Consider the following 20,178-nt stretch of genomic DNA (forward strand, 5'->3'; position numbering starts at 1 on the left):
TTGACCAGCGTAAGTACACTCGCTGTTACCAATCTGCCTGTTTAATTAAAAATGAATGAAACCAGGAATAGGAAAAAAGGTAGCTTATATTTTTTGTCAAGGACAATCTAAACTACTTCATATGACTTAACTAATTAGATATAATTAGTTATGATATTTCACAGAGCACCGGTTTGGTCCTGTTGTAGCAACCTTTGTGAAAGTCTTTGTGGTAATTGTAGGCTTGATTTGCCTTAAATTCCTGAACCATCACTATTTAGAAGACTTACAATGTGGTTAATATTTTTTCTGAGTATGAACAGTGTGCTGAAACAAACAATTAGGAACATTTTTAATTTTATTTGGGTACATTTAGTTAACAATAGTGTTCATGGTGAAAAATGTCTGAAGTGAATGAGCAGTGATGAATTTTTCCTAACAACTGATATGAGATGGCGTGGCTAACCAGGCAGTCAAAGCATTAATAACTCAAAATCACTTCATATTCAGATCCAATCTGTTTTACCACTCTCAGCATCAACCACTCTCAATGTCGAGAGCTATCAAAGGAACAATTTTCAGGTTTAGCCTACACTACCGGTCCAGAACACCTACTCATTCAAGGGTTTTTCTTTATTTTTACCATTTTCTCAATTGTAGAATAATAATGAAGACATCAAAACTATGACATTACACATATGGAATCATGTAGTAACCAAAAATGTGTTAAACAAATCAAAATATATTTTATATTTGAGATTCTTCAAATAGTCACCCTTTCATCCTTTGCCTTGATGAAAGCTTTGCACACTCTTGGCATTCTCTCAACCAGCTTCATGAGGTAGTCACCTGGAATGCATTTCAATTAACAGGTGTGCCTTGTTAAAAGTTCATTTGTGGAATTTCTTTCCTTCTTAATGTGTTTGAGCCAATCAGCTGTGTTGTGACAAAGTGTGTGTGTGTGTGTGGGGGGGTGGGGGGGATAAGTTCATTAGAGTTACCAGACTAAAAAAATTGCAGCCCAAATAAATGCTTCACAGAGTTCAAGTAACAGACACATCTCAGCATCAACTGTTCAGAGGAGACTATGTGAATCAGGCCTTCATGGTCAAATTGCTGCAAAGAAACCACTACTAAAGGACACCAATAAAAAGAAGACTTGCTTGGGCCAAGAAAAACAAGCAATGGACATTAGACTGTCTGTGATTTATTTAGAATTTAAGAGACACTTAACCAGCATGGCTACCACAGAATTCTGCAACATTCTGCAGCCATCCCATATGGTTTGGGCTTAGTGGGACTATCATTTGTTTTCCAACAGGACAATGACCCAACACACCTCCAGGCTGTGTAAGGGACATTTTACCAAGAAGGAGAGTGATGGAGTGCTGCATCAGATGACCTAACCTCCACAATCCCCCGACCTCAACCAAATTGAGGTGGTTTGGGATGAGTCAGACCGCAGAGTGAAGGAAAAGCAGCCAACAGGGGCTCAGTGTAAGTGGGAACTCTTTCAAGACAGTTGGAAAAGTATTCCAGGTGAAGCTGGTTGAGAGAATGCCAAGAGTGTGCAAAGCTGTCATCAAGGCAAGGGTGGCTGTTTGAAGAATCTCAAATGTAAAATATATTCTGATTTGTTTAACACTTTTTTGGTTACTACATGATTCCATTTGTTATTTCATAGTTTTGATGTCTTCACTATTATTCTACAATGGAGAAAATAGTACAAATAAAGAAAACCCCTTGAATGAGTAGATGTTCTAAAACTTTTGACCGGTAGTGTAAGTGAATAATTATCAATCATAAACATTCACCTGATTTTCCATTTATGCCCTGGACTGTGTGCCTGAGACGATTAAGTACAAATAGAGCAGCACAGAACATTTTAGCAAGTGTCTCACCTACCCAGGTCAACTCCAAAGGCATGACAGTGGGAGGAAGAGATTGGCTAAAGAAATAAAATGCATTTAGTTTGGGCACAACTGGTGACTTGGGTAAACCCTTTCTCTTGATCAAAGTTATGAATTCACTTCAGTCTTTCACCTCTATCCGGTTTCAATCAGTTTTCAGTAGCAGGTCAAACTTGAAGCCCTTCAGCTTTGTTCTATTTCTGTGCAAGGTTTTTTGTGTTTAGTAATTGGCCTAACTGATCTTAGTTGTCTGATGCTAATGACTAGCAGGAGGTGGATGAAATTATACCATAATTATATCTAGGCCATTAGATTCATCAAGGGAGCAATGTTAATGGATTTTGTCCTATTATGGAATATGTGGTGTTTAACAAAGTGGGGGCTTGCTTGTACAAGCTCTCAATTGCAAATGTAATAAACAGGGCTCTCTTCTAAAATGACTCCAGCTAGCCCTTGTTATTGCCTTATTGACCAGTTTTGGTTCCCATTACGTTTCTTGAAAGTTCATGCAGATGTTTGATTTCTGAATAACATACATCTGAAAGTTATAGGTGTCCATAAAAAAATAAACATATAAGAAACCTCAAGTTGGACAATTTTTGTGTCTTCTGAGAACATGTTAATTAGGGTTTAATATTTCCCGTGGGCCAAATCCACAAAGAGTCTCAGAAAAGGTCCTAGGACTCCTGTTAAAACTTGCTTTCAGAGAAAAAAAACTCCCAGCTCAGAGTAGGTTTTAGGATGATGTGAAGACACTGCTCAGTCAAACTGAGCCAGGACTAAAATCTTTATCTCAGCTGGTAATCAAGAGGTACCGCAAAGGAAAGATAGTGATGACGCTCATTACCATTGTTGAAAATCATGGAGAATAACTAGGGATGTGCCGAGAAGTCAGACAAAACAAGTAAGTAACGGATATGGTCTATTTTCCTGATACGATTATGCCTGTATGTAAAGAGAAGGGCGGGCTGTACGTTGATCCTGTTACTTTGACTGGATAGAGCGAAGCCGTATTTCTCTGTCCCCTCGCTTTTTTTTCTTCGCTTCGGCTTTGCTCTACCAGATCACTTCTCCTCCAATGTTTGGGTCTGATCATTTAGATTGCTGCTGCCACCTGTTACCCTACTATGATCAATTCAATGGTGACGATTAAATATATGAAATATGCTTTTTTTTTTTACACCAGTTCAATTTAAAGAGAACTCAAATCGGTTCTTTTAAAGAGGACTAAATGTGAAAACACCCTAAGTGACAGCAAACGTGTCTGCCCTGCTGCAAGTTGAGGACACATAGACACAGACAAAAACACATGCCTCCGCACGCTGCTCATAGTCTGCAGCTTTTTTGGTCTATAAAAGTGCAGGGACATAGGTATTTCGCCAACCTCTACTTAGTTATATAAAAACACTTCAGTGTTTTCCGATCATGAGTATTATCCGATCCGACTATCAACTGTCAATTTACGGATACAATAATGAATACGAGTATTGACAGTTCGGCATACCCCTAGGAATAACCAATCGTGATGCGACATCGCCAGCTGTGAAATCTATAGCACGCTTCCGACCTCCACAGTGAATGTGACTCTACATCAAATGTTGCAATTGTAAAACATTTCATATAGTTTTTCACCGATAAGGTCACTTTGACCACTCTTAATTCTTGCCTAATGGCATTAAAAACATTTTATTTTTACCAGTTTAGAATAATGTGATAATTGCCTATTGCAATTAATCATTCAGTAGCCTATGGTGGTTGTTAAAAGCAGAGCTTTGATAATAGTACTGTTTTCTCAACACATACTACCGGTCAAAAGTTTTAGAAAACCTACTCATTCAAGGGTTTTTCTTTATTTTTAATATTTTCTACATTGTAGAATAATAGTGAAGACATCAAAACTATGAAATAACACATATATTTTGATTTGTTTAACACTTTTTTGCTTCCTACATGATTCCATATGTGTTATTTTATAGTAGGATGTCTTCACTATTATTCTACAATGTAGAAAATAGTACAAATAAAGAAAAACCCTTCAATGAGTAGGTGTTCTAAAACTTTTGACCGGTAAAGTATGTCACTCCCGTTCAACAACTCTAAATCGCTTTGGCATGGTAGGCATCAAGTCACTTGCCAATAATGTTGCATAAAGCGTTAGACCTTTCAAACATTTTCATCAAACACAATCAAAGGACCTAAAGCAGGCCACATTCAGTCTTCCCCAAGGTCCGGAAGGCCACACAACATTTGTATTATATTTCATAGCATCAAAATTACAAAACAATTGTCCCATGGCTTTGGAATATCCGATGCTCCCTGACTGTCTAGCATTCGTTTCGATGATCGTTAGTGTCACGACTCCCGCCGAAGTCGGTCCCTCTCCTTTTAGGGCGGCGTTCGGAGGTCGACGTCACCGGTCTTCTAGCCATCGCCGCTCCACCTTTCATTTTCCATTTGTTTTGTCTTGTTTTCCCACACACCTGGTTTACATCCCCTCATTACTCGATGTGTTTATTATCCTCTGTTCCCCCCATGTCTGTGTGTGGTGTTGTTCGTTTGTTACATGTTTGACGCTACAGGCTGGTTTTGCGCCGGGTATTGTTGTAACGCGTGGTATTGTTATTTGTACCTATTTGTGTGATTTGTGTGCTATCGCTTTTTCCCTTGGGCCGGAGTGTTGTGATGCAGTTGCGTCCAGCTGTTTTCCTCTGCCTGAATTAAGTGTGCCGGTTCACTCATCTCTGCTCTCCTGCACCTGACTTCCTTCGACCAGTTGTGCACACTCTGACAGAATACCACACCCAGACATGAATACAAACAGTGTAGTTACTCTCTCTTTAAGGCAATCAACGTCAGTACAGAGACAAAGTGGAGTCTCAATTCAATGGCTCAGATACAAAATGTATGTGGCAGGACCTTCAGACAATCACGGATTACAAAGGGAAACCAGCCACGTCGCAGACACTGATGTCTTGCTCCCGGACAAGCTAAACACCTTCTTCGCCCACTTTGAGGATAACACAGTGCCACCAACGCGGACGGCTCCCAAGTACTGTAGGCTTTCATTTTCCGTGACCAACGTGAGTAAGACATTTAAGCATGTTAACTCTTGCAAGGCTGACCGACCAGATGGCATCCCTAGCCGTGTCTGCAGAGCATGCGCAAACCAGCTGGCTGGAGTGTTAATGTACATATTCAATCTCTCCCTATCCCAGTCTGCTGTCCCCACTTGCTTCAAGATGTCCACCATCGTTCCTGTACCCCAGAAAGCAAAGGTAACTGAACTAAATGACAGTAGTAGGTCTGATTACCAACAATGATAAGACAGCCTACAGGGAGGAGCTGAGGGCCCTGGCGGAGTGGTGACAGGAAAATAACCTCTCCCTCAATGTCAACAAAACAAAGGAGCTGGTCGTGGACTTCAGGAAACAGCAGAGGGAACACGCCCCTATCGACGGGACTGCAGTGGAGAAGGTGGAAAGTTCCTCAGTGTACACATTCCGAACAAACCGAAATGGTCCACCCACACAGATAGTGTGGTGAAGAAGGCGCAACAGCACCTCTTCCACTTCCGGAGGCTGAAGAAATTTTGCATGGCCCCTAAGACGCTCACAAACTTTTACAGATACACAATTGAGAGCATCCTGTCAGGCTGTATCACCGCATGATATGGCAACTGCACCTCCCACAACCACAGGGCTCTCAAGTGGGTAGTGCGGTCTGCCCAACGCATCACTGGGGGCACACTGCCTGCACTCCAGGACACCTACAGCACCTGATGTCACAGTAAGGCCAAAAAGATCATTAAAGGACATTAACCACCCAAGCCACAACCTGTTCACCTATCATCCAAGACTCTTCCTAGAGCTGGCCGCCCAGCCAAACTGAGCAATCTGGGGAGAAGGGCCTTGGTTAGGGAGGTGACCAAGAACCCGATGGTCACTCTGACAGAGCTCCAGAGTTCCTCTGTGGAGATGGAGAACCTTCCAGAAGGACAATTAGGCCTTTATGGTAGAGTGGCCAGACGGAAGCTACTCAGTAAAAAGCACATGACAGCCTGCTTGGAGTTTTTTCCAAAAAGCACCTGCACAGCTTCCCTGTGGCTCAGTTGGTAGAGCACGGTGTTTGCAACGCCAGCATGGTGTGTGCAACACCAGGGTTGTGGGTTCGATTCCCACGGGGGGCCAGTACAAAAAAAAAATGCATGAAATGAAATGTATGCATTCACTACTGTAAGTCGCTCTGGATAAGAGTGTCTGCTAAATGACTAAAATGTAAATGTACATGACTCTTAGACCATGGGAAACAAAATTCTCTGGTCTGGTGAAACCAAGATTGAACTCTTTGACCTGAATGCGAAGTGTCACGTCTGGAGGAAACCTGGCACCATCCCTGTGGTGGCAGCATCATGCTGTGGGGATGTTTTTCAGCGGCAGGGACAGGGAGACTATCAGGGTCTAGCCTCTTATGGCTAGGGGGCAGTATTTTCACGGCTGGATAAAAAAACGTACCCGATTTAATCTGATTATTAGTCCTGCCCAGAAACTGGAATATGCATATAATTATTAGCTTTGGAGAGAAAACACTCCAAAGTTTCTGAAACTGTTTGAATGGTGTCTGTGAGTATAACAGAACTCCTATGGCAGGCAAAAACCTGAGATGCTTCTGTTCAGGAAGTACCCTGTCTGAACATTTCTTGCCCTTCTTTATTATCTCTATCGTTTACAAAGGATCTCTGCTCTTACGTGACACTTCGCACGTCAACAATGGAGTCTCAGAGCCCGGGAAAAACAGGAATGACGTAATTCAAAGCCCTGGCTGAAACAAAGGAGAGCAAAAGCTGAGTGGTCACTCAATGGACTAAGCCTTAGGCGCGTGACCCGCCCCGCCCCCGGCTTTCGGTTTTTTCCTCAGTTTACAGACAGGCAGATTCCCGGTCGGAATATTATCGCTTCTCTACGAGATAAATTGCATAAAAATTCGTTTTAAACAGCGGTTGACATGCTTCGAAGTACGGTAATGGAATATTTAGAATTTTTTTGTCATATTTTGAGTCATGCTCGTGGCCGAGATTTAGCGTTGGGATAGTGTCTAGAACGCACGAACAAAACGTCTTGATGGAACATAACGATGGATTATTTGGGACCAAACCTACATTTGTTATTGAAGTAGAAGTCCTGGCAGTGTATTCTGACGAAGAACAAGCAAGGTAAGAACATTTTTCTTATAGGAAATGTGATTTTGGTGAAGGCTAAACTTGCAGGGTGTCTAAATAGCTAGCCCTGTAATGCCGGGCTATGTACTTAGATTATTGCAAAATGTGCTTCATCCGAAAAGCTATTTTAAAATCGGACATATCGAGTGCATAGAGGAGTTCTGTATCTATAATTCTTAAAATAATTGTTATGCTTTTTGTGAACGTTTATCGTGAGTAATTTAGTAAAATCACCGGAAGTTTGTGGGGGGTATGCTAGTTCTGAACGTCACATGCTAATGTAAAAAGCTGGTTTTTGATATAAATATGAACTTGATTGAACAGACATGCATGTATTGTATAACATAATGTCCTAGGTGTGTCATCTGATGAAGATCATCAAAGGTTAGTGCTGCATTTAGCTGTCTTCTGGGTTTTTGTGACATTATATGCTAGCTTGAAAAATGGGTGTCTGATTATTTCTGGCTGGGTACTCTGCTGACATAATCTAATGTTTTGCTTTCACTGTAAAGCCTTTTTGAAATCGGACAGTGTGGTTAGATTAACGAGAGTCTTGTCTTTAAATAGCTGTAAAATAGTCATATGTTTGAAAAATTGAAGTTTTCGGATTTTAGAGGAATTTGTATTTCGCGCCACGCCCATCATCGGATATTGGAGCAGACGTTCCGCTAGCGGAACATCTAGATGTAAGTTATTTTATATAGGTCTAGGCTCTGAAGAAATAGACTCCTCTTCCTCTGGTCCTCTTGTTGTTTGTAAAGTCAAATTAAAATGAAGATTATTGTTGAAATGAATTGCTTGACTGGTGTAGGTTTTCTCCATCTGTTGGTGTGCAACACTTGCATAACAAGTTAGCTATATTTTCAGCACCAGACACTGTTCACCTCCTATTGATTGCGCTGTGGTTGTCGCCAGTTGTTTTTTTAAATTGAACCTTTAGGCAAGTCAGGTAAGAACAAATCCTTATTTACAATGACGGCCTACCCCGGCCAAACCCGGATGATGCTGGGCCAATTGTGCCCCACCCTATGGCACTCCAAATCACGGTCGGATGTGATACAACCTGTATTCGATCCAGGGACTGTAGTAATGCCTCTTGCACTGAGATGCAATGCCTTTGAACGGTCAAAAGAAATGTATTGCAAGTTGGGGAGGGGGGTTTTTCACACCTAGCTCGGCTATTAGACAATTCTTTAGTAAAGGTTGAATAGTCTATTGTTCAGCTAATAGCCCATCCTAGAATTGTTGTTTGCAGAATTCACAGCCTGCTACAGTACGCTTGTGAAAAACAAAATGCCTCCAGCTGTCAAAACAGAATTTGTAAGGGGCTTTTATATAATTAATCAAATCAAATTTATTTATATAGCCCTTCGTATATCAGCTGAAATCTCAAAGTGCTGTACAGAAACCCAGCCTAAAACCCCAAACAGCAAGCAATGCATGTGAAAGAGGCACGGTGGCTAGGAAAAACTCCCTAGGAAAAACTCCCTAGAAAGTCCAAAAACCTAGGAAGAAACCTAGAGAGGAACCAGGCTATGAGGGGTGGCCAGTCCTCTTCCGGCTGTGCCGGGTGGATATTATAACAGAACATGGCCAAGATGTTAAAATGTTCATAAATGACCAGCATGGTCAAATAATAATAATCATTGTAGTTGTCGAGGGTGCAACAAGCACGTCCGGTGAACAGGTCAGGGTTCCGTAGCCGCAGGCAGAACAGTTGAAACTGGAGCAGCAGCATGGCCAGGTGGACTGGGGACAGCAAGGAGTCATCATGCCAGGTAGTCCCGAGGCATGGTCCTAGGGCTCAGGTCCTCCGAGAGAAAGAAAGAAAGAAAGAGAGAATTAGAGAGAGCATATTTAAATTCACACAGGACACCGGATAAGACAAGAGAAATACTCCAGATGAAACAGACTGACCCTAGCCCCCCGGCACATAAACTACTGCAGCATAAATACTGGAGGCTGAGACAGGAGGGATCAGAAGACACTGTGGCCCCATCCGATGATACCCCCGGACAGGGCCAAACAGGCAGGATATAACCCCACCCACTTTGCCAAAGCACAGCCCCCACACCACTAGAGGGATGTCTACAACCACCAACTTACCGTCCGAAGACAAGGCCGAGTATAGCCCACAAAAATCTTCGCCATGGCACAACCCAAGGGGGGGCGCCAACCCAGACAGGAAGACCACGTCAGTGACTCAACCCACTCAAGTGACGCACCCCTCCCATGGACGGCATGGAAGAACACCAGTAAGTCAGTGACTCAGCCCCTGTAATAGGGTTAGAGGCAGAGAATCCCAGTGGAAAGAGGGGAACCGGCAAGGCAGAGACAGCAAGGGCAGTTCGTTGCTCCAGCCTTTCCGTTCACCTTCACACTCCTGGGCCAGACTACACTTAATCATAGGACCTACTGAAGAGATAAGTCTTCAGTAAAGACTTAAAGGTTGAGACTGCGTCTCTCACATGGGTAGGCAGACTATTCCATAAAAATGGAGCTCTATAGGAGAAAGCCCTACCTCCAGCCGTTTGCTTAGAAATTCTAGGGACAATTAGGAGGCCTGCGTCTTGTGACCGTAGCGTACGTGTAGGTATGTACGGCAGGACCAAATTGGAAAGATAGGTAGGAGCAAGCCCATGTAATGCTTTGTAGGTTAGCAGTAAAACCTTGAAATCAGCCCTTGCCTTAACAGGAAGCCAGTGTAGGGAGGCTAGCACTGGAGTAATATGATCAAATTTTTTGGTTCTAGTCAGGATTCTAGCAGCCGTATTTAGCACTAACTGAAGTTTGTTTAGTGCTTTATCCGGGTAGCCGGAAAGTAGAGCATTGCAGTAGTCCAGCCTAGAAGTAACAAAAGCATGGATTAATTTTTCTGCGTCATTTTTGGACAGAAAGTTTCTGATTTTTGCAATGTTACGTAGATGGAAAAAAGCTGTCCTTGAAACAGTCTTGATATGTTCTTCAAAAGAGAGATCAGGGTCCAGAGTAACACCGAGGTCCTTCACAGTTTTATTTGAGACGACTGTACAACCATCCAGATTAATTGTCAGATTAAACAGAAGATCTCTTTGTTTCTTGGGACCTAGAACAAGCATCTCTGTTTTGTCCGAGTTATAAAGTAGAAAGTTTGCAGCCATCCACTTCCTTATGTCTGAAACACAGGCTTCTAGCGAGGGCAATTTTGGAGCTTCACCATGTTTCATTGAAATGTACAGCTGTGTGTCATCCGCATAGCAGTGAAATTTAACATTATGTTTTCGAATGACATCCCCAAGAGGTAAAATATATAGTGAAAACAATAGTGGTCCTAAAACGGAACCTTGAGGAACACCGAAATGTACAATTGATTTGTCAGAGGACAAACCATTCACAGAGACAAACTGATATCTTTCCGACAGATAAGATCTAAACCAGGCCAGAACTTGTCCATGTAGACCAATTTGGGTTTCCAATCTCTCCAAAAGAATGTGGTGATCGATGGTATCAAAAGCAGCACTAAGATCTAGGAGCACGAGGACAGATGCAGAGCCTCGGTCTGACGTCATTAAAAGGTCATTTACCACCTTCACAAGTGCAGTCTCAGTGCTATGATGGGGTCTAAAACCAGACTGAAGCGTTTCGTATACATTGTTTGTCTTCAGGAAGGCAGTGAGTTGCTGTGCAACAGCTTTTTCTAAAATTTTAGAGAGGAATGGAAGATTCGATATAGGCCGATAGTTTTTTATAATTTCTGGGTCAAGATTCGGCTTTTTCAAGAGAGGCTTTATTACTGCCACTTTTAGTGAGCTTGGTACACATCCGGTTTATTATGTTCAACATAGGAGGGCCAAGCACAGGAAGCAGCTCTTTCAGTAGTTTAGTTGGAATAGGGTCCAGTATGCAGCTTGAGGGTTTGGAGGCCATGATTATTTTCATCATTGTGTCAAGAGATATAGTACTAAAACACTTTAGTATCTCCCTTGAGCCAAGGTCCTGGCAGAGTTGTGCAGAATCATGACAATGGAGCTTTGGAGGAATACCCAGATTTAAAGAGGAGTCCGTAATTTGCTTTCTAATGATCATGATCTTTTCCTCAAAGAAGTTCATAAATGTATTACTGCTGAAGTGAAAGCCATCCTCCATTTGCGAATGCTGCTTTTTAGTTAGCTTTGCGACAGTATCAAAAAGAAATTTCGGATTGTTCTTATTTTCCTCAATTAAGTTGGAAAAATAGGATGATCGAGCAGCAGTGAGGGCTCTTCGATACTGCACGGTACTGTCTTTCCAAGCTAGCTTCCCTGTAGCTCAGTTGGTAGAGCATGGTGTTTACAACACCAGGGTTGTGGGTTCGATTCCCACGGGGGGCCAGCACAGAAAAAAAAGTATGATATGTATGAAATGTATGCATTCACTACTGTAAGTCGCTCTGGATAAGAGCGTCTGCTAAATGACTAAAATGTAAAAATGTAGTCGGAAGACTTCCAGTTTGGTGTGGTGCCATTTCCGTTCCAATTTTCTGGAAGCTTGCTTCAGAGCTCGTGTATTTTCTGTATACCAGGGAGCTAGTTTCTAGGAAAAACATTAAGATCCACAACATTTATTCCATGGGACAAAACTAGGTCCAGAGTATGACTGTGGCAGTGAGTAGGTCCAGAGACATGTTGGACGAAACCCACTGAGTCGATGATGGCTCCGAAAGCCTTTTGGAGTGGGTCTGTGGACTTTTCCATGTGAATGTTAAAGTCACCAAAAATTAGAATATTATCTGCTATGACTACAAGATCCGATAGGAACTCAGTGAACTCCGATAGGAACTCAGTGAGGAACACTGCATATGGCCCAGGAGGCCTGTAAACAGTAGCTATAAAAAGTGAGTGAGTAGGCTGCATAGATTTCATGACTAGAAGCTCAAAAGACGTCATTGTTTTTTTTTTGTAAATTGAAATTTGCTATCGTAGATGTTAGCAACACCTCCGCCTTTGCCGGATGCACGGGGGGTATGGTCACTAGTGTAACCAGGGGGTGAGGCCTCATTTAACACAGTAAATTCAGGCTTAAGCCATGTTTCAGTCAGGCCAATCACATCAAGATTATGATCAGTGATTAGTTCATTGACTATAACTGCCTTGGAAGTGAGGGATCTAACATTAAGTAACCCAATTTTGAGATGTGAAGTATCACAATCTCTTTCAATAATGGCAGGAATGGAGGAGGTCTTAATACTAGTGAGATTACTGAAGCGAACACCGCCATTTTTAATTTTGCCCAACCTAGATCGAGGCACAGACACGGTCTCAATGGGGAAAGCTGAGCTGACTACGCTGACTGTGCTAATGGCAGACTCCACTAAGCTGGCAGGCTGGCTAACAGCCTGCTGCCTGGCCTGCACCCTATTTCATTCTGGAGCTAGAGGAGTTAGAGCCCTGTCTATGTTCGTAGATAAGATGAGAGCACCCCTCCAGCTAGGATGGAGTCCGTCACTCCTCAACAGGCCAGGCTTGGTCCTGTTTGTGGGTGAGTCCCAGAAAGAGGGCCAGTTATCTACAAATTCTATCTTTTGGGAGGGGCAGAACACAGTTTTCATCCAGCGATTGAGTTGTGAGACTCTGCTGTAGAGCTCATCACTCTCCCTAACTGGGAGGGGGCCAGAGCCAATTACTCGATGCCGACACATCTTTCTAGCTGATTTACACGCTGAAGCTATGTTGCGCTTGGTGACCTCTGACTGTTTCATCCTAACATCGTTGGTGCCGACGTGGATAACATTATCTCTATACTCTCTACACTCGCCAGTTTTAGCTTTAGCCAGCACCGTCTTCAGATTAGCCTTAACGTCGGTAGCCCTGCCCCCTGGTAAACAGTGTATGATCGCTGGATGATTCGTTTTAAGTCTAATACTGCGGGTAATGGAGTCGCCAATGACTAGGGTTTTCAATTTGTCAGAGCTAATGGTGGGAGCCGTCGGCGTCTCAGACCCCACAGCGGGAGGAGTAGAGACCAGAGAACTCTCGGCCTCCGACTCCGACTCACTTAATGGGGAGAACCGGTTGAAAGTTTCTGTCGGCTGAATAAGCGACACCGGTTGAGCATTCCTACAGCGTTTCTAATCTAATGTTTTGCTTTCGTTGTAAAGCCTTTTTGAAATCGGACAGTGGGGTTAGATTAACGAGATTCTTGTCTTTAAATAGCTGTAAAATAGTCATATGTTTGAGAAATTGAAGTAATAGTATTTCTAACGATTCAAAAATCGCGCCACTGGATTTCAGTGGCTGTTACGTAGGTGGGACGAGTTCGTCCCACCTGCGCCAGAGAGGTTAAAGACAAGACTCTCGTTAATCTAACCACACTGTCCGATTTCAAAAAGGCTTTACAACGAAAGCAAAACATTAGATTATGTCAGCAGAGTACCCAGCCATAAATAATCAGACACCCATTTTTCAAGCTAGCATATAATGTCACATAAACCCAAACCACAGCTAAATGCAACACTAACCTTGGATGATCTTCATCAGATGACAATCTTAGGACATTATGTTATACAATACATACATGTCTGTTCAATCAAGTTCATATTTCTATCAAAAAACAGCTTTTTACATTAGCATGTGACTAGCATGTGACTAGCATTCCCACCGAACACTTCCGGTGAATTTACTAAATTACTCACGATAAACGTTCACAAAAAGCATAACAATTATTTTAAGAATTATAGATACATTACTCCTATATGCACTCGCTATGTCCGATTTTAAAATAGCTTTTCAGTGAAAGCACATTTAGCAATATTCTAAGTAGATAGCCCGGCATCACAGGGCTAGCTATTTAGACACCCAGCAAGTTTAGCACTCACCAAAGTCAGATTTACTATAAGAAAAATGTTATTACCTTTGCTGTTCTACGTCAGAATGCACTCCCAGGACTTCTACTTCAATAACAAATGTTGGTTTGGTCCCAAATAATCCATTGTTATATCCAAATAGCGGCGTTTTGTTTGTGCGTTCAAGACACTATCCGAAAGGGTAAATAAGGGTTACGCGCCCGACGTGTTTCGTGACAAAAAAATTCTAAATATTCCATTACCGTACTTCGAAGCATGTCAACCGCTGTTTAAAATCATTTTTTATGCCATTTTTCTCGTAAAAAAGCGATAATATTCCGACCGGGAAAGCGTGTTTACGTTCAAAGAGAGAGAAAGTAAAAGCATGGGATCCCCTCGTGCACGAGCCTCAGTCTGATGGCCCTCTGATCGACCACCATCCAAACGCGCTAAAGTTTTTCAGCCAGCGGCTGGAATTACATCATTCAGATTTTTCCCGGGTTCTGAGAGCCTATGGGAGCCGTAGGAAGTGTCACGTTACAGCAAAGATCCTAAATGTTCAATAAACAGAGCCAAGAAGCCCAAGGAATGGTCAGAGAGGGTACTTCCTGTTTGGAATCTTCTCAGGTTTTTGCCTGCCATATGAGTTATGTTATACTCACAGACACCATTCAAACAGTTTTAGAAACTTTAGGGTGTTTTCTATCCAAAACCAATAATTGTATGCATATTCTAGTTTCTGGGCAGGAGTAATAACCAGATTAAATAGGGTACGTTTTTTATCCGGCCGTGTAAATACTGCCCCTACCTTGTATCCTGCCCCTACCTTGTAACACTCAAATATAACTATTCCAACTTCCACTTAGAAATTATAATTGATGTAAACTACAGTGGTTCAATGTTTCCAGGAATAGGCTCAAACTTAGTTTATTCAGCTAGATAACTTGGTACAGTATAAGCAAGGCAAGCTTACGCATTTGTACATTCAATTTGCAGTAAACGCATTAGCTAGCTAGATTCTTTACATCCGCTGTTTCACAAGACGACAGCCTGGTTCTCAGAATTCCCTAAAACATTAAACAACACAAATTACCATTTCATACTCATGTCATAACACTAGCTAGCTAGCTGGCTAATGTTAGCTAGCCAGCTAACTTGCTAAATAGTGATTTTCGGAAATTAACTTTATGACCCAAAAATATGCACAATCGTTTGTCTCTATCAACTAACATATTCCTCTCAATTGTAAATGTTTTGCTTGACTCATGACGTTACAATTATTTACATTTGCTTCCACTGTAATGTTTTGTCAGCCATCTTTGCTGAAGAAAGTCACCAGCAACGGGTGGCTCGCATCAAATTCATCATTGGAACCACTCGATATGATTGGTCATATAAAAACCTTAGGAAGCAAATCATAATGAGTGCTCTAACTCCCCCTTGCTGTGGTCTGGAGCAATGAAGCCGTGACACTGGGTCCTGCAGTGTTACCTCACAACCACTATACCAGATGAGCTAAATTACTTCTATGCTCGCTTCGAGGCAAATAACACTGAAACATGCATAAGAGCATCAGCTGTTCTCAATAACTCTGTGTTCACACTCTCTGCAGCCGATGTGAGTAAGATCTTTAAACAGGTCAACATCTACAGATGGATTACCAGGACGTGTACTCTGAGCATGAGCTGACCAACTGGCAAGTGTCTTCCCTGATATTTTCAACCTCTCCCTGCCTGAGTCTGTAATACCAACATGTTTCAAGCAGACCACCATAGAACCTGTGCCCAAAAACACTAAGATAACCTGCCTAAATGACTACCAAACCCGTAGCACACACACCTGTAGCCATGAAATGCTTTGAAAGGCTGGTCATGGCTCACCTCAACACCATTATCCCAGAAACCTAGACCCACCCCATTGTGCATACCGCCCCAACAGACCCACAGATTATTTTTGGCAAAGTGGGTGGGGTTATATCCTTCCTGTTTGGCCCTGTCCAGGGGTATCGTCGGATGGGGCCACAGTGTCTCCTGACCCCTCCTGTCTCAGCCTCCAGTATTTATGCTGCAGTAGTTTGTGTTTCAGGGGGCTAGGGTCAGTCTGTTATATCTGGAGTATTTCTCCTGTCTTATCCGGTGTCCTGTGTGAATTTAAGTATGCTCTCTCTAATTCTCTCTTTCTCTCTTTCTTTCTTTCTTTCTCTCTCTCTCTCGGAGGACCTAAGCCCTAGGACCATGCCTCAGGACTACCTGACATGATGACTCCTTGCTGTCCCCAGTCGACCTGGCCGTGCTGTTGCTCCAGTTTCAACTGTTCTGCCTGCGGCTATGGAACACTGACCTGTTCACCGGACGTGCTACCTGTCCCAGACCTGTTGTTTTCAACTCTCTAGAGACAGCAGGAGTGGTAGAGATACTCTCAATGATCGGCTATGAAAAGCCAACTGACATTTACTCTTGAGGTGCTTACTTGTTGCACCCTCGACAACTGTGATTATTATTATTTGACCATGCAGGTCATTTATGAACATTTGAACATCTTGGCCATGTTCTGTTATAATCTCCACCCGGCACAGCCAGAAGAGGACTGGCCACCCCTCATAGCCTGGTTCCTCTCTAGGTTTCTTCCTAGGTTTTGGCCTTTCTAGGGAGTTTTTCCTAGCCACTGTGCTTCTACACCTGCGTTGCTTGCTGTTTAGGGTTTTAGGCTGGGTTTCTGTACAGCACTTTGAGATATCAGCTGATGTAAGAAGGGCTATATAAATACATTTGATTTGATTTGATTTGTTTCCTTGGCTTTCAAAGACTTTAGAAAGGCAGGGCAGGATGGATATAGGTCTATAACAGTTTGGGTCTAGATTCTCTCCCCCTTTGAATAGGGGGATGACCGCGGCCGCTTTCCAATCTTTAGGAATCTCAGACGATACAAAAGAGAGGTTGAACAGACTAGTAACAGGGGTTTGAACAACGACAGCGTATCATTTTAGGAAGAGCGGGTCCAGATTGTCTAGCCCAGTTGATTTGTAGGGATCCAGATTTTGCAGCTCTTTCAGAACATCAGCTGTCTGGATTTGGGTGAAGGAGAAGCGGGGGGGCTTGGGCCAGTTTCTGCGGGGGGTGCGGAGCTGTTGGCCGGGGTTGGGGTATCCAGGTGGAAAGCATTGCAAGCCGTAGAGAAATGTGTATTGAAATTCTTGATTTTCGTGGTTATTTCAGTGGTGACAGAGTTTCCTAGTGTCAGTGTAGTGGGTAGCTGGGAGGAGGAGCTCTTATTCTCCATGGACTTTACAGTGTCCCAAAACGTTTTGGAATTAGTGCTGTAGGATGCAAATTTCTGTTTGAAAAAGCTAGCCTTTTCTTTCCTAACTGACTGTGTGTATTGGTTCCTGACTTCCCTGAAAAGTTGCATATCGCAGGGACATTTCGATGCTAGTGCAGTACGCCACAGGGTGTTTTTGTGCTGGTCAAGGGCAGTCAAGTCTGTAGTGAACCAAGGGCTATATCTGTTCTCAGTTCTACATTTTTTGAAAGGGGCATGCTTACTTAAGATGGTGAGGAAAGCACTTTTAAAGAACAACCAGGCATCCTCTACTGACGGGATGAGGTCAATATCCTTCCAGGACACCCGGGCCAGGTCAATTAGAAAGGCTAGCAGAAGTGTTTTAGGGAGCATTTGACAGTGATGAGGGGTGGCTGTTTGATCGCGGACCCATAACGGACGCAAGCAGTGATCGATGAGCTCCTGGTTGAAAACAGCAGAGGTGTATTTAGAGGGCAAGTTGGTCAGGATGATATCTATGAGGTGCCCATGTTTATGGATTTGGGGATGTACCTGGTAGACTCTTTGATAATTTGTGTGAGATTGAGGGCATCTAGCTTAGATTGTAGGACGGCCGGGGTGTTAATCCGAATTTAGGTCACCTAGCAGTACCAACTCTGACGGTAGATAGGGGGCAATCAATTCACATATGGTGTCCAGGGCACAGCTGGGAGCTGAGGGGGTCTTTAACAAGCGGCAACAGTGAGGGACTTATTTCTGGAGAGATGGATCTTTAAAAGTAGAAGCTCAAACTGTTTGGGCATAGACCTGAATAGTATGACAGAACTCTGCAGGCTATCTCTACAGTAGATTGCAATCCACCCCCTTTAGCAGTTCTGTCTTGATGAAAAATGTTGTAATTGGGGATGTAAATTTCAGAATTTTTGGTGGCCTTCCTAAGGCAGGATTCAGACACGGCTAGGATATCAGGGTTGGCGGTGTGTGCTAAAGAAGTGAATAAAGCAAACTAAGGGAGGAGGCTTCTGATGTTAACATGCATGAACCCAAGGCTTTTACGGTTTCAGAAGTCAACAAATGAGACCGCCTGGGGACACCCAGGGCCTGGGTTAACCTCTACATCACCAGAGGAACAGAGTAGGCGTAGGATGAGGGTACGGCTAAAGGCTATAAGAACTGGTCGTGTAGTGCTTTGGGAACAGAGAATAGAAGGAGCAGATTTCTGGTTATGGTTGGATAGATTCAGGGCACAGTGCACAGACAAGGGTATGGTAGGGTGCGAGTACAATGGGGGTAAACCTAGGCATTGAGTGATGATGAGAGAGGTTGCATCTCTGGAGGCATCAGTAAGCTAGGTGCGGTCTCCACATGTGTGGGGGGTGGGACAAGGGGGCTATCTGAGGCATGTTGAGCAGGACTAGGGGCTCCACAGTAAAATAAAACAATGAGAGCTTCCCTAAACAACAGTATGCAAGGCATATTGACATAAGAGAGAGGCATAAAGCAATCACAGGTGTTGATTGGGAGAGCTAAGACAACAATGGGTGAGACAACAACGGGTAAACAGCTAAGACAACAACAACGGGTAAATGGCGATAAATGGGCAGAGAGGGTCAGTTAGCTACACGCAGGGCCTGAGTTCGAGGCTAGGGCCAACAGATAAACAAAATGAACAGTCCAGCAGGCATCAGCTGTGTGGCTGAGTGATCATAGGGTCCAATGAGCAGCAATAGATGAAACAGGGATCCGTTTGGTAGTCGATTACTACCCTGGGCGAGCGGGAGACAGTGTTCAGGAAGCTAGCGGGCCGGGGCTAGCAGATGGATCTTCACCACATCCACGACGCAGAGGCCAGTTTAGAGCACATCGGCCTTATTACGTCAGCAGATCAGCAGACCAGTCGTGATGGATCGGCGGGGCTCCGTGTCGACAAAGGATCCAGGCCAAATTGGCAAGAGAGGTATTGTAGTTGGTGTACTTCGTTTGCTAGCCAGGAGATGGACCTAGCTCAAGGTTAGCCACAATAGCCACTCAGTAGCAGCTAGCTAGCTGCAAAGATCCGGTGTAATGGTCCAGAGCTTGTGGCAGGAATCCGGTGATGTAGTGGGTAAAAAAGCAGTCCGATATGCTCAGGGCTGATATCGCGCTGTGCAGACTGGCAGGTATTATCCGGGCTAAAGCGACTGGTGTCCGAGCTAAAGGTAAAGACCGCTAGCAGTGGCTAACAATGACTAAATTGCTAGCAGCTAATTAGCTGGCTAGCTTCTGATGGGTAACTTCTGATGGAGGTTCCTGTTATAAGGTCTAAAAATATATCAGATCCATTTTTTACATTTACATTTTAGATCCATACCACATTGGGTGAGGTGGGTTGCAGGAAGGTATATTTAATTCCAAAATGGAATAAAGAGATTGAAATATAATGAAATGTAGACAAAAAAATGAAAAGACTGAATATTTACATGGGACAAAAACAAAAGGAACACCTATGTGAGAATGCTATTCATTGACTGGTTCAACACCATAGTGACCTCAAAGCTCATCGCTAAGCTAAGGACACTGGGACTAAACACCTCCCTCTGCAACTGGATCCTGGACTTGCTGACGGGGAGTCCCCAGATGCTGTCGTAGCGTTTGCTGTCATTAAATGTAAGGACTGTAATATTATCAAATCAATTATCTGTGTATTTATTCCGTAATTCAAAAAAATCATGGAATAGTATTAAACTAGAAATTTGGGGCACCATGGGAAAATGTTGTTTATAGAGTTTCATTTTCCTGAATATAAAGCTCTTCAGCTATTTTATTATCTTATCGATTACAGTCCTTTATTAATGTCTTGTTACCTCATCAGTCTCATTTCTAAACGTCGTAAACCCTTGGATATCTGCATGAACCCTAACATAAATCATGAATCAGCGATATATAAATTGACTTAATTTTTTATTTACTAACTAACTAACCAATCACATAAACACACAAACAATAGGTCATACATT

This window comes from Salmo trutta, chromosome 10, assembly GCF_901001165.1.
Source record: "Salmo trutta chromosome 10, fSalTru1.1, whole genome shotgun sequence".
Lineage (NCBI taxonomy): Eukaryota > Metazoa > Chordata > Actinopteri > Salmoniformes > Salmonidae > Salmo > Salmo trutta.